Source organism: Nymphaea colorata, chromosome 7 (genome assembly GCF_008831285.2).
Source record: "Nymphaea colorata isolate Beijing-Zhang1983 chromosome 7, ASM883128v2, whole genome shotgun sequence".
NCBI lineage: Eukaryota > Viridiplantae > Streptophyta > Magnoliopsida > Nymphaeales > Nymphaeaceae > Nymphaea > Nymphaea colorata.
In genome coordinates, this window is record NC_045144.1 from 11,385,667 (window position 1) to 11,400,233 (window position 14,567).

Sequence of the window (14,567 nt, forward strand, 5' to 3'; positions counted from 1 at the left end):
ATATGAGATGGGGGACATTGAAGATAAAAAGTGGTTATTGAAGTTGTTAAGGTAGCGTATGGAGACATCGAGTTTTTATGCATGAACGAAATCCTTGATGCAATAAGATGACCTAATACCACAATCTGGAAGGGAACAATGGACTCCAAAGGTGGCTGAGCCAAGAAAACAAATATGAAGAACAGTGTTGAACACTTGGAGGTACAATTGCATGTTCAATATGTCAAGTAATTGGATAATTAAAAACCAAGGAGGCATTTGGACAAGTCCATATAGGGTAAAAAATACATTGATTATTGTGCCAAATATGTGCGCTGAAATTCATGGTATGGCATGGGTGCATCATCATACTCAAAGAGGTTTAGTAGTGGCTTTGATCCCCTACTGCATTGATGTAATTTTTGATATGACACTTTTTTAAAAAATAATTTCAATGAATCGCTAAGTGGAAACTGCACACTAAATAATTTTGATTGAATCAACCAAATGGTGGGAGCCAATCAAACTCAAAGAGTGGAAAACAATAAGAACGAGATAGATAAATTGAACTTTATTACCTCAAAATAAAATGCATCTACACAATTGTTTGAATAAAAATAAAACTAACATGCCAACAATGTCTATTGCAAGACAAAGCAAATTCTCAAAATCAAATGCTTCGGAAAACTAGAAACTCTTCAGAAAGATCTCCAATCAAGGCTCACATTGCTTTTGTATGTGTCTAGCCAATGTGTTCTACAAATGCCACCAAGTGTGCACCAACCTGAAAATCAGAACATTAAAAGAAATACACACAACCTTAAATTCACCTATATGAACTCACATGGAGTCTAAAACTATGTCACATGGGCGCAAGGTGTGGGTGCCGATACGATTGTGGATGGGGGTGCCAATGTGGCACATCCCACAAAGCTTTGGTGAGGGTACAACGAAGGTATATGTAAAAATTATTTTATATATATATATATATATATATATATATATATATATATATATATATATATATATATATATATATATATATACATATGTCCTTTGTCTTTTATTACTATAAATAAAGGTTTATGAGAATGTTATTTTACTCCAAAATTTTAAAGGGTGCTGACCTTTTTTAAACAATTATACATGTATATAATAATGTTATTTATTTATTTATTTTTTTGAAAATATTTTTTTTTGTATTTTTTTGTAAATATTGATAGACTAGACCAGTAGACCTTACTGTCATTAAAGAGGTTAACTGGCAAGTCATCATTCTTAAGGGCTCGTTTATAGCGATTTTACTATGCATAAATGTAAATTTGTCATTTCTGTATGCCTTTACTTTTGCAATCAAACTCATGGAAAATTACCCTGCATTTTTTTATGAATCATGTTAATTTACTTTGGAAAAAAGTCGGACCCCTTGGGGTTTGACTTTTTTCCGTAGTGTTTATTTTTTCCTCGTTAGGGCTTCCTCTTTCTCCTTGTCTCTCTTCTTAATTCTCTCAGATTGGCATGGCGTGGTGGATGTGCATCTTGATAGCTCTGATGCCATTTCTTTCTATCACACTCTCTCTATCCATCTCTCTTCTGTCTCTGTCCCTCTCCCTTTGTTTCTATAAGTCGGTTGCACGCCATGTTACACTTTTATGCCTTCTTTTTCACTCATTCTCTCCTCATCGTCTATGTTTTGTGTTTTCGTTACCTTTGTAACTTCTCCTCCCCTCATCTTCCATTGTTCTTCGCCTACAAGTACATCCAGAAGCCTGTTGTTCGTCAGACTGGAGGATCCTAATATGATTGGTGCATGGTAAAGCCCTAATCAATTGTGACCGACCTTTCTTCCTGGACCCTCTATCTTTGTCATCGCATGAATTGTTATTGCGGGGTGGTTAAAGGATCATCGATTGCCCTTATTTTAGGTTCTATGCCTACAACAAAGGTAAAACCGCAGCCGTTTGACCTTTTCAGCCACTTGTTTGTTGTCAATGTAGACGCCATTTACTTCCATTCATGTCGTTTCCATCTATGTTCTCAAATATTGTTAAGATGGAAGTGATTATTGGTTTTCATTATACAGTCGATTTGCATCGGTTCTTCTTAGGCACTCAAGATGGACAACATCTTGCTAGAGATACATCAGGGCACTATAATTTGTTTTTCTATTACTGCTTGTAAATCTGACTTCTTGTTTGGCATTATGTCTTATGAAACTGATTTCCCCTTCATAGTTTTAATAAGTTTTTGGTGCTAATGAACTTGCATTCTAATGAGTGAAAACCTCCACAATAAGCTGTACTTTTTTCCCTCCTTGCTTCCCAATCAGGGTTTTTGTTTTGCCTTCTTCATTTTAGTGTGTGTTTGTGATTAAGAAGCATTGTCGGCTGACATTTTCTTTGGTGTTTTATGGTCTGTGTGTCCGGTAGCATATGATATGTGAAAGATGTTCATGAGTATATTTTTTTTGTAGTTGTTCATCTCCGTCATTCTGGTTATCTGGTTTTCTCTTGTATCTTTTTACTTTTTTACATGGTAGAATAATAGATTGCTTTTCTCATTTTTACATTTGAAGCTTGCTTAATGAGGAAAGTTGATGACGATGCCATTACAATTTAGATACATGTTGTTGAAATAATTCTGCACTAATGTATATTTGCTAATCCCTATTTGCCCTATCAAGGGCTATCCAATGTTTGGCTTGTCTGAATTACAAAGTCACAACAACTTTTTCACATACAGCAAGAGGGTTTCCACAATGTACATTTTTTGGTCTATTATCACTTAGCCTAACCTCAGTATTGAACTTTTGACTATCTTTGAATTGTAGATCTTAACCTAAGCTTTCAGTAAGGTGAATAATACTTGTGTGGCTGGCAAATGAATGAAGAAAAAGTCTTTCATGTTGTCATATGTTCAAAAAAGAAATACAGTTGCTTTTATTTTTGCGATTGTCTGGAAATCTTTTTATACAAGGCAAGAATTATAGTCTCACATTGTCATAGTTGTTTCATATCCATGCATTTAGAGGGGTTCAATTTGTCACATGTTGCGTCATATTAAATAGATGGTGATACACATGTGAAGGCTATTGACATGATAACGGATGGCTGCCACAAACTCCATGATCTTTGTCAACCTTCCACCTTCACAGTGGGTGTCATGGTTGACATGTAAACTTGCTGATCCATAGGTAAGAGTTGATTGTTAATTATATGTTGATTGGTTCTTTATTTGTATATTTTATATGTTTCAACATTTCTTATATGTTCATTGTTCTTCAATGATGTTTGTAATGAATTTTTCGTGTATGTTAGCAATGTCAATTTGGTGTTCACATGTTCAATATCTCTTGCTTGCACATTAATTGAACATGTTTGTACACTTTTTTATTAAAAAATTCTTCAACATTTTTTGCTATTTTGGGTCATGTAGTTTAGTAGAAATGGTTAACATAGACATGTTTGATGATGATGAAGAACAAGAGCGTTATTTGATTCAACTAGTGTTTGTTTTCATCTTTTTTTTGTTAAAGGCAACTGCCTCCAAAACCTGAAAAAGATAAATAATAGAAAGCTTAGCTTTCACAGTATGTCAACAAACCAGATAAATTCCTAACCCTCTAACATATAAGCTTAAATCTAGAGTCTAATATGTAAAAAAACTTAATCACTATCGTATCATTATAAGTGCATGTAGTCACATAACTTGTCATGGCAGTCCATCACATATTTCATGACATATAAGGACCATTCAATGACCACAATTAACACATTTAATAGTCACATTCACTTGCATATTCACTTTATCCTTATTTGTTTCATTTACATTTATTTCATTTACATTTGATTCAGTGAATTGATAGCTCATGTAGGTGCAAAACACATACGCATGCACACCATAGACAACCTACAGTCGGAAGACAACTTGTGTGATAGTCCAAAACTGTATGGATTTGTTCACGCTGCAACGGTAGAGTAATCATCTATGGATGTGTGAATTCAAATGAGAGTTGTTCAGCCTTCCCTATGACACACAGGTTGGGAAGGTGGAAGCCCAACACTCCAAGCACATCAGACAATGATATCTTTGGGCATTGCACTGCCTACGCTCCAAGTAGACGAAACCAACGGTAAGGGCGGGACATATCCCAAACATATTGCCATAACTCACTGGTCTCCCATCAAGTATTTTGTCTTAATTTATCATTAAGGGCATATTCACAAAAAAACCGTCTAACACACGAGGTTGGTTCACTTTACAAGTGCACCCGTACCTCAAAATGCCTCTATAAGAGGGTTACACATTCAGTCAATACTCTTATCTAGCAATCATACTTTATGGGTATAAGTTCATTCAATCGAATTGCTGCCTAACAACAACACAAATGAAAATGTCATAGCATGCACAATAGTCAAGTCACAACTATCACCACATATGAAAACTTAGCCGAACCATGGAGAGTAGTCTCGATCTGTGACTCGCTCGTAGCTGTCCTACACAAATATCATGCTAAGATGCTCACTAATGCACAATCGGGATCGATGTGATAGTCGACTCGATACACCACCTACTGCCATACCTATCGCGTGCCGCCAAAAACACCCAAAATTGCCTCAAACTCCGAATCTTATTGCTCAAGGTTTACCTGATGTGCCCAGGGTACCTGTAAAAATTCAAAGTGATACGTTATCCATTCATTTCACTCTAAAATCTATTTAGGAAAGAAATATGACCATTGAGGTATAGGTCATCGTCTCAAGAGGGAGCCGAAAGGTAGTATCGACCTGTAGAACCCTTCAATAAGTTTTTCTCATCTTTACGAAGTTATGACCGATTGATTTAGACTCCAACACCATGATTTAACCTACCGATAGCATGTTTCTCAACTTGCTTTCTTAGTTAAGACAATCATCCTAGCATTCATGCTTCCCTATTTTTAATTTGATGATGACTATACTAGTTCACTAATAAAAGCATAAACCAACAAAATCAACATGAACGGGCATTTTCATCACACCTCAATATATGTTCGAAACTTAATAATTTACATGTTCTATCATCCTTTTGAATTGTTATTTCACGTGTAAATTAAAATAAGTACTCTTTCCCCACAAGTGATGTAATATTCATATTAACAATAGCATGTATCAAAAGTTCGTTAAAACAGTCCTAAACCTTCTCCACATTATTAAAATCTCTACCATGCTCCCTAACTACTTTAAATATTAACTAATCGTGCTAAAAAGATAATTATATATATATATATTCTTAGGGCAAAATCCAATGAAATTAGGCTTGTTTGGCCATACTCACCCCTTTTAGAGAGTCTTAGCTGTTGTATTGTCCTTGTCAGCTGCAACACCCTCTATTCGTTGGTATGAAGGGAAAAACGTCTCTCCAACTGCCAAAACCAAGACACCCCTAAAAAGTGCGAGAATGAGCAAGAGAGAGGGCTAACAATAGAAGAGGGCATCCAGTTGAGAGGGAGATGGTTTGGCTGAGGGAGACACATGCACGGGAGAGAGTGAGACAACAATAGAGAGACAAAGAGAGAGAGACACAAAGGGTGAGAAAAATAAAAACAAACGAGGGGGAGAGTGCTTGGTTGACCAGGGAGACTGAGTTCGAGATGGGACGGAGCAGATGCATTGGACAGAGAGAAATCGGAGGAGAGACAGGGCAAGAATGACATCAAGGTAGAAAAAGGAACAAAAAAAGACAAGAGGGAGCATGCATGAGAGACAACTTGGTTAAGGGAACATACAGAGAGAGAGCAAGTGTGAGACACGATGAGGGTGAGAGAAAACTGGCAGAGAGATATCAGAGGGTGAGGGAGACGATAAGATAGAAAAGGGGAGAGTACGTGAGAACAAAGATTAGATAGAGGGCGAGAAAGAGAGAGGAGACAGAAGAGACATAGAAAAATGGGGAGGGGCTTACCTCCGTGCCGTGGTCCTCCACCTCTGCCGCTGTTGCTTCTCCTTCCGTAGCTCCATCTCAAGCTCCGAACAATGAGAGTTATGAGGAGTGACCCCCCTTGACATCGGGCCTCTTCATGCTGGTGCATTAAGGGTTCGGGTCTGGACTCTAATCCAAACATGACTTGCCCATCAAAAATTCGCACATTACATCTTAGCCTCTTTAAATACAATTTGATCATTAAAATTTAGATCATACCTCAATGTAAAAACAAGTGTGGATACTTTTTTCACATATCAGCCTCGAGCTCCCATGTGATCTCCTTCAACCCATGGTATTGTCATTCCACTTTTATTAGAGAAATTTCCTTAGTACAAAGTATTTGTTCTCTTGAATCCATAATTCTAATAGGTTTTTCTTCCATCATCAAATCATCTTGCACCTGAATACCTTGAAAATCAATCATGTGTGGTATTCGACACATACTTTTAAAGCATGAAGACATGAAAACATCATGAATATGACTCAACTTTGGTGGTGGTGCCAATTTGTACGCCACCTCTATGACTTTCTCTAATATTTCAAAAGGCTCAATGAACATCGGACTCAACTTTCCCTTAATTCCAAATCAAAAAACACCTTTAGTAGGTGAAATTTTCAAAAACACATGATCACTAACCTGAAAAGCTAACTCTCTACGTTGAATGTCAGTATAACTATTTTGTCTACTCTGAGATGTCAACAACTTTTTTCTTATCAGTTGTACTTGGTTGGTATAGTGTGCAATATAAAAAAGTTTTTGTTCTTGCCATCACCCATTTTGATTCAACAAGTTGGTGATCCACATGACCTTCCATACAATGCCTCAAAAGGTGTTGTCCTGATGCTAGAGTGATAACTATTATATATGCAAACTTTGTCAATTTCACATGTTTATCCTATTCTCTTTTCTAGTGTAAGACACAAGCACGTAACATGTCCTCTAAGGTTTACACGGTCATCTCAGATTGCCCATTAGTTTGGGAGTGAAACCCTGTACTCAGCTTAAGCTTGACATCCAATGCCTTTTGCAATTGCCCCCCAAACCTAGAGGTAAAACATGGATCTCGATATATAATAATAGACTTTGGTACTCCATGCAATCTCACTATCTTGCCAATATATAACTTTATGAGACTTTCTAATGACTGACTAATTCTGATTGGCAGAAAATGAGCTGACTTCATAAGTTGATCAACAATTGTTTTTCGGTGTGACGCAAACCTACCATGAAACAAGCCTCCTAGTCGTTGACGCTCTACTTTGATCTGCTGACAAACTAAGCATTTTGTGACATATTTTGTAATTTTGTGCTTTCTTTCAGACCAACAATAATTTTGTTTTATGTTATGAAACATCTTTGTATTTCCAAGGTGTATGAAAATTTTGGATTTATGAGCTCATCAAGCAATTGACGCTTCACCTCTTCATCTCTAAGGACCCATAATTTTTTACGAAACTACAAAGAACCATCCTTATCTTGAAACCTAGGGGAATCTGTCAGCTTACTTTCTTCCATGTTTTTAACAAAATCAAGGTCTTTCTTTTGCTTCAATGTATTCTCTTCCAACAATGGATATCGTATCAAGGCAGTCATAGTTGCTTTGTTTTCATTATATAGTTTAGACTCCCATGTTATCACATTTTTCAATAATGTCAAAGAGTGATTCATCATACTAAATATCATTGCCTCTACATGTCTGCGCAAAGCATCATTCACCACATTTGCTTTTCTTGGATGATATGATATTTTGGATTCATAATCCTTTAAATACTTGATCCATCTTCTTTGCCATAGATTGAGATGAAGGAAGTTTACCTTGGATTTTGGATGATATGATATTTTGGATTCATAGGGTCTACGGAAACTCTATCATTCGATATCACATGACCAAGGAAGTTTACCTTCTCTAGCGAAAATTCACGTTTTGAGTACTTGGCATATAACTTATGCTTGCGCAGAAACACCAACACACTCCTTAGGTGATCTCTATGTTCTGCCTTGCCATGTGAATACACCAAAATATCATCCATGAATACAATAACAAATCGATCCTAGCAGTATTGAAAAATTATATTCATGAGATTCATAAACACTGTTGAAGAATTGGTTAACTCAAAAGGCATGACTCTGAATTCATAGTGCCCATATATAGTTTGAAAAACAGTACTAGCAGCATATTCCTCCCATATCAAAAGCTGGTGATAGCTTGTCCTCAGATCAATCTTAAAGAACACTTTTGCGTTCTTGAGCTGATCGAACAAGTCCTCAATACTAGGAAATTGATGGTGACTTGATTCAACATGCGTTAATCAATGCATAAGTGCATCATTTTATCTTTCTTCTTAATAAACAACACGGGTGCTCTCCAAGGTGATATGCTGAGTCAAATGAAGCCCTTATCTAAGAGCTTTTGTAGTTGCTTCCTCAACTCTTCTAACTCTGCCAGTGCCATATGATATGGTGCCTTAAAAATTGGGGCTGTCCCTGATAACAAATCTAACTTGAATTCAATTTCTTGTGTCAGAGGCCAACTTGTTAACTCCTTAGGAAACACATCATGGTACTCACTCACAATGCCCACATTACCTAACTTTGTCGGCTTAGTCTCACTAGTCAACACATTGACCAAGAATGCAACACTCCACTTTGTAACAATTGTTTGGCCTTTAGTGCAAACACCATTATCTTATCAGTTTGATTGACTTTTTGAGCTTGAAAATCCATTGGTTGCGTCCCATGAGCCAAGAACTGTATCTGTTTTTTTATGCAATCTATGTTGGCATAATGCGTATATGGCCAATCATGCCCAAAATAACATTGAATACACTGAGACTTACGATCACCAACTGTGAAGTCCAATGGTGTTGATGGATCTCTATGTTTACATCAGGTAAATGTTGGCTACACAAACCTAGAGCATGCATAAGGCAGACCATTTTAAGACATACATCATCATCTTAGTTGACACTTTTAGTGAAGTGGCAAATCAACTAGATATGAAAAAATGAGTCACCCTTGCATAAAATAACACTCTAGCAATGTGAGAACCACCAAGTAATGTTTCTTCAATGAAATTTTGTGCCTAAAGCTCCTCGAGGTAGTCACATAAATGTATATGGTAGTCTTTTGTGCACTTAAAGGACCGGCCTTGGACTTCTTCAACTCTTTTTCTTGCATTTTTTAGGCAATTTTTGATGAAGTGTCACATCCTTCCACAATGTAAACACACTCTAGTGTCCCAATAACACGTCTTCTCGGGGTGCATATGTGAGCAAGTGAGATATCTATGAAGAGTCAAAGTAGTTACTGTCCCATGTGTAGTGTCACTACGGGTAGGCCTGTTTCGCTTGAATGCTCTGTCGTCTCTCCTTTCGCAAGGCTTTGCCATGCATGCAAAGTTGTGGTGCTTGGTCTACATCTGCCTACTGTGTGCGTGCTGTCATGGTTTCCCTCTATGTGTTTTTCCAATCCTCCTCTATGCACCTAGCCATGGTGGCAGCCTTGTCCAAATCATGAGGCCTGCTAGACTTCTCCTTGCTTTATAGTCTGTGTCACACAATCCATGCATAAACTTGTCTACTCTGGTCTCATCAATTGTGTAGAGATATGGCAATACACCTCTAAGTGTTGATACTACATACTCCTCCAAGTTCATATGATTTTGCTGCAACTCAAGAAACTATTGTATTTTTTTGTTCCTTGCATGCACTGAGAAGTAGGTGCTGAATAATGAATATCTGAACTACTTCCATGAGACTGGTTGTCGACCTGCAGACCAAATCTTAGGAGTCAATTGCCACCACCATTTGGCATAGCCATAGTTCATGCTACCTCCTTCTGGCTTGTTGAGATGCTCAAAATGCGCTCTACTTATTCAATCCACTCATCTGCCGCGTCTAGGCTGCCATCTCCCATAAAAACATGCTGCTGCATTGACATGAGCTACTTAAATGACATCGAGGTCACCTTCTCCTTACACAGTCCACTAGTGTCTCTTGTAGAAAATGCAAGGCTCCTCTAGTTACTGACCATCGACTAGACTAGCGATGTCAACGTCTACAAGGTCGCCGATAGTATAGCCTACATATCCATAGGTGGAGTTTGCATTGGTAGGGTTTGGGCACCCACACTAGTATGAGTGAACAGTTGCTCTGACATACTATCGTCTAGTGAGGTAGGTGCGTCTAAATAAGCCAAACTGGTCTTTCTCTGTGCCTTAGTAGCTGGCCCACCTTGTTTTTTACCCCTACATTGGTACTCCATCTGTACAAGTAAAAGGCATCATTCTTATTGCAAAGTCTATGACAAGTCTGTTAAATCAAACTGCAAAGATGCATCATCACAATATTTCAAAACATCAATCTATTCTATGTGTATATATCATAGTGAAAATCAAAACTACATTAAGAGCTCAATTAAATAGCGCATACCTGGGCAACACAACTTTATAGATAGACTTTAACTCACATCCATAATGGGGTTTTTATCATAGCTCTAATACCAAAGCTATCAAACTGACCTTTTGAACCCCCAAATATTTTTTTTTTCGATATAATATGTCGAGGTGCAACAACACAACAATTGAAATAGAGTTATGCAAATCAAAATGACAATGTAGGTGCAAATCAAAATGACAATGTAAGCGATTAGGAAACATGGTAGAGATTTGATGTGGTTGAGAAGATTTAGAACCATTTTCAGGAACATGTGGCACATACTATTGTGAATATGTGAATTGTGGCATTAGCTGGTAAATAATACGTGAGTTGGGTGTAACTATTGGGAAGTCGCCTCAACTATGAAAACAAGCGAAAAGTGTGTCAGTGATTGGTTGGATTGAAAGCTCGGAACATAGATCGTTTGGTGACAACCTCGAGGGTTGGGAAGAGACCTTTTGGAGGGCTTTATGGGTCGATACCCTCTTGAGGCGATGACATGCCTCAATGATTGTATTGCCAGATTTATATTAATTGTAAAGCAATGCAAATAGAGAACTTATCGTTTGACTGTGTAGTACACTGGGCACGTCAAGTAGACCTTGAGCAACGCGGTTTGTAGCTCGAGGTGTTTTGAAGTGTTTTGTGGATGCGCGACAGGTATGACGACATTCTAGGCAAATCCCTGCCTGGGGCCAACTTCTAAACGTGTGTTCAGGATCGTTGGATCCTGCGATTGTGATGTAATTGAATGATTGCAATGTAATTGAATGATTGTATAAATGGGAAGTGAATGTTTATGCAAAAAGTTTTGTTTTGAAAATTACTATGCAATTATATGTGCATGCTAAAATTGATAACTGCTTAGGAAAGATGAGGTGGGGTATCGAGTCGAGTATCTCCTCGACCCCGATTGTGTATCCCAGAATGATATTTGCCTAGGATAGCTACGAGTCAATCACAGATCGAGACTACTCCCCATGGTTTGGCTAAGTTTCAAAAGATGTGGATGATATATTTGATTACTATGAATGTTGTGGTATGTGGTATATGCATTGTCGTGGGCAATAATGCAATTGAATGAAATTTGAGGGTAGTTCCACTTGTATTATATGATGGCTAGTTAAGAATGTTAATGTTATGTGTAACCCACGTGTGGAGACAATTGGAGGTGTGAGTGCACTTGTGAAGTGAACAAACCTCATGAGCTAGCCAGTCATTCTGTGAATGTGCAATTATAAAGACAAGAAAGAAAGAATAAGAGATGAGAGGCCAGTGGGTTATGGCAATGTGTTTATGAGTTGTCTCCCGTTTGCCACTTGTCTCGCCTGTTCGGAGCACAGGTGGTGCAAGGCCCCAGGGTATTATAGTGTGATGTGCTTGGAGCATTGGGCTCCCACCTTCCCAAACTGGGTGTCCAGAGGAAGACTGAGTATCTCTCCTTGAAATTCACACATCCAGGGCGAGTGCTCTTCTGTTGCAACGTGAATGGATCCATATTGTTTCAGGCCACCACAGGGATTGTCTCCCGGCTGTATGTCGCTCACAGTGTCGTGCCTGTGTTTGCACCCAGGGGAACTATCAATTCACTAAGGTTAATGTAGTTGAAAGAAATGTGAATGAAATGTATGAGAATGATATGTTTATGCATGAGTTGCATGTGATTTGTGAATGTGATAAGTATGGCCTTTGAGTGGCCTTCACGTGTCGTGAATTATGTGAGGGGCCTTGTTGACAAGTCATGAGACCCTATGCCCAATCATGACATGATAGTGATTTGCTTTCACATTCGTTGTATCTTTTATTTGAGCCCTTACCTTAGAGGGTTAGGGATTTATCTAGGTTATTGACATACTGCGGAGGCTAAGCTATTTGTTGTTTCCTTTTTCAAGTTTTGGAGGACCCGAGGCAGCACGTTGATAAGATGACTTCACTCACATCTTACTAGGGAGGTTTTGGGTCTTTTGTAGTGCCGGCGCATCACGATTTGGTCTCTTCGATGTCATGTCTTTGTTAGGCATCAAAGTTGCAGTTTGAGGCATTTTTGTCATATGTGTTAACGTAATTTTTGTATGAATGAAGTTGATTATATAATGAAAAGTTGCCCTATTGTTTTGAATTGCATAAGTCATTTCTTTTTGAATTGTTGTGTCGTCGCACCTCAATGTTTTATGTTTAGAATTTTTTTTTTATTGGAAGGTCAAAAGGTTGGGGTGTGATAGCTTTGGTATCAGAGCTATGGCAGACCTCAATATGGATGTGAGCTAAAGCTTATCTGTGAAGCCATGTTGCCCAGGTACACATTTACTTGATTTAAATTTTATCACAGTTTTGATTTTACAATTGATGTTTTGAAACATTGTGCTGATGCACGTCTGTGAAATGACTTGAAAGATTGGTCATGGAGCTTGTTTGAGAATGAGAGTTTTTGTTTGTACAGATGGAGTATCGACGCAGGGGTAAGAAGCGAGCTGGGCCGGCTATAGAGGCACAAAGAGAGCCAAGTTCGGCCCATTCTGATGTACATACCCCGTTGGATGATAGTACGTTAGGGCAGCAGTACGCCCAAATTGGTGTGAGTGCTCAAACCCCACCAAGGCAGACCCTACCCATGGATCAGCAGACCATACTGCTGACAACTTTCGAGACACTGACATCACTAGTATAGTCATTGGTTAGTAATCAAAGGATCCATGCATCCCCAACAAGAGACACCACCACACCACCTAAGGAGAAAGCAACAGTGATGTAATTCAAACAGTTTATGTCAATGCAACCAATTGTCTTTACTGGATATGGCAGTTCAAACAAGGCAGAGGAATGGATTGAAGAGGTTGAACGCATCTTTGAGCTTCTGAAGATGTAAGAATGTGACAAAGTTAATTATGGATCTTATTTGTTGAAGGGTGATGCCAAAAGACGGTGGCAATTGACCCGTGAGATTCGGTTCGTAAATCAATAGTCGATCTTATGGAAGCAGTTTAGAGATTCTTTCTTCAGCACTACTTTTCAGTGCATGCCACAAACAAGAAGATGCAAGAGTTTCTTGAATTGCAACAAAATCATTTGAGTTTAGAAGAATATGTTACTAAGTATCGACACTTGGAGGTGTATTGCCCACACATCTACACCATAGATGAGGCCAGAGCAGACAAGTTTGTGCATGAGTTGTGTGATGGGATGCAAAGCAGAAAAGCAGAGTTTTGTCCAACAGACCTCGCGATTTGGACAAGGCGGTCACTATGGCGAGACGCATGGAAGAAAATTGGGCTAGGACTCAGAAGGGCCATCACAAGATGACAGGCCAACACTCAGAGGGTGGACAGACGCAGGTCGAACACCACCACTTTGCAGGCAGGGCAAAACCTTATGAGAGGTGTGATGACTAAACATTCAGGCGAAACAGTCCAAACCGCAATGATGCCACACAAGGGTCAATGGCTACTCTGACTTCACCGAGGTGCCCCACTTGTTCACGTGTGCACCTCGGGAAGCCGTGCTATTGGTAGACCGGAGCTTATTTACACTATGAAAAGATGGGACACTTCATCAAAGATTGTCTTCGATGCGATGAAAGGAGTTGAAGAAGCCCAAGGCCAATCCTTCTAGTGCTCAAAAGACAATTGGATGTGTCTATGCAACTACCGTGGAGGAGCTTCAAGCGCACGATCTCATCGAAGGTACTTTACTTATTGGTTCTCACATTGCTAGAGTATTGTTTGATGCAGAGGCGACTCATTTTTTTATATCTAGTCGTTTTGCCATTTCACTAGAAGCGTCGGCTAGGATGATGCCATATGTTTTAAAAGTGGTTAGCCCTATGCATGCTAAAGATCCGTGTAGATAGTATCTACCTGATGTAGACGTGGAGATCCATCAACATCACCTACTTACACAGTTTGATCATAAGTCTTAATGGGTTTGATGTTATTTTGGGCATGGATTGGCTATATACGCATTATGCTAACACAGATTGCAAAAAGAAGTAGTTATATTTGTTGACTCATGAGATGTAACTTGTTGAATTTCAAGCTCGAAAAGCTAGTCGAATTGATAAGATAATGGTATCTGCACTAAAAGCTAAACAATTGTTAGAAAAAGGAAATATTGCCATTCTTGGTCAACGTGTTGACCAATGAGACTGAGCCGGTGATGTTACAGGATGTTGTTGCTGTGAGTGAGTACCC

At 38.6% G+C, this 14,567-nt stretch overlaps 1 long non-coding RNA gene across 2 annotated transcripts; it reads left to right on the forward strand.

Moving 5' to 3' along the window:
* Positions 1-1,464: 1,464 nt before the first annotated feature.
* On the forward strand, positions 1,465-12,572 carry LOC116257395 (uncharacterized). Of its 2 annotated transcripts, none has more exons than XR_007573867.1 (3): positions 1,465-1,924; positions 3,047-3,172; positions 12,273-12,572. It is a non-coding gene; the product is annotated as an uncharacterized LOC116257395 (long non-coding RNA). The 2 variants fall into 2 exon arrangements; XR_007573868.1 differs by having other exon boundaries at positions 3,067-3,172.
* Positions 12,573-14,567: the final 1,995 nt, after the last annotated feature.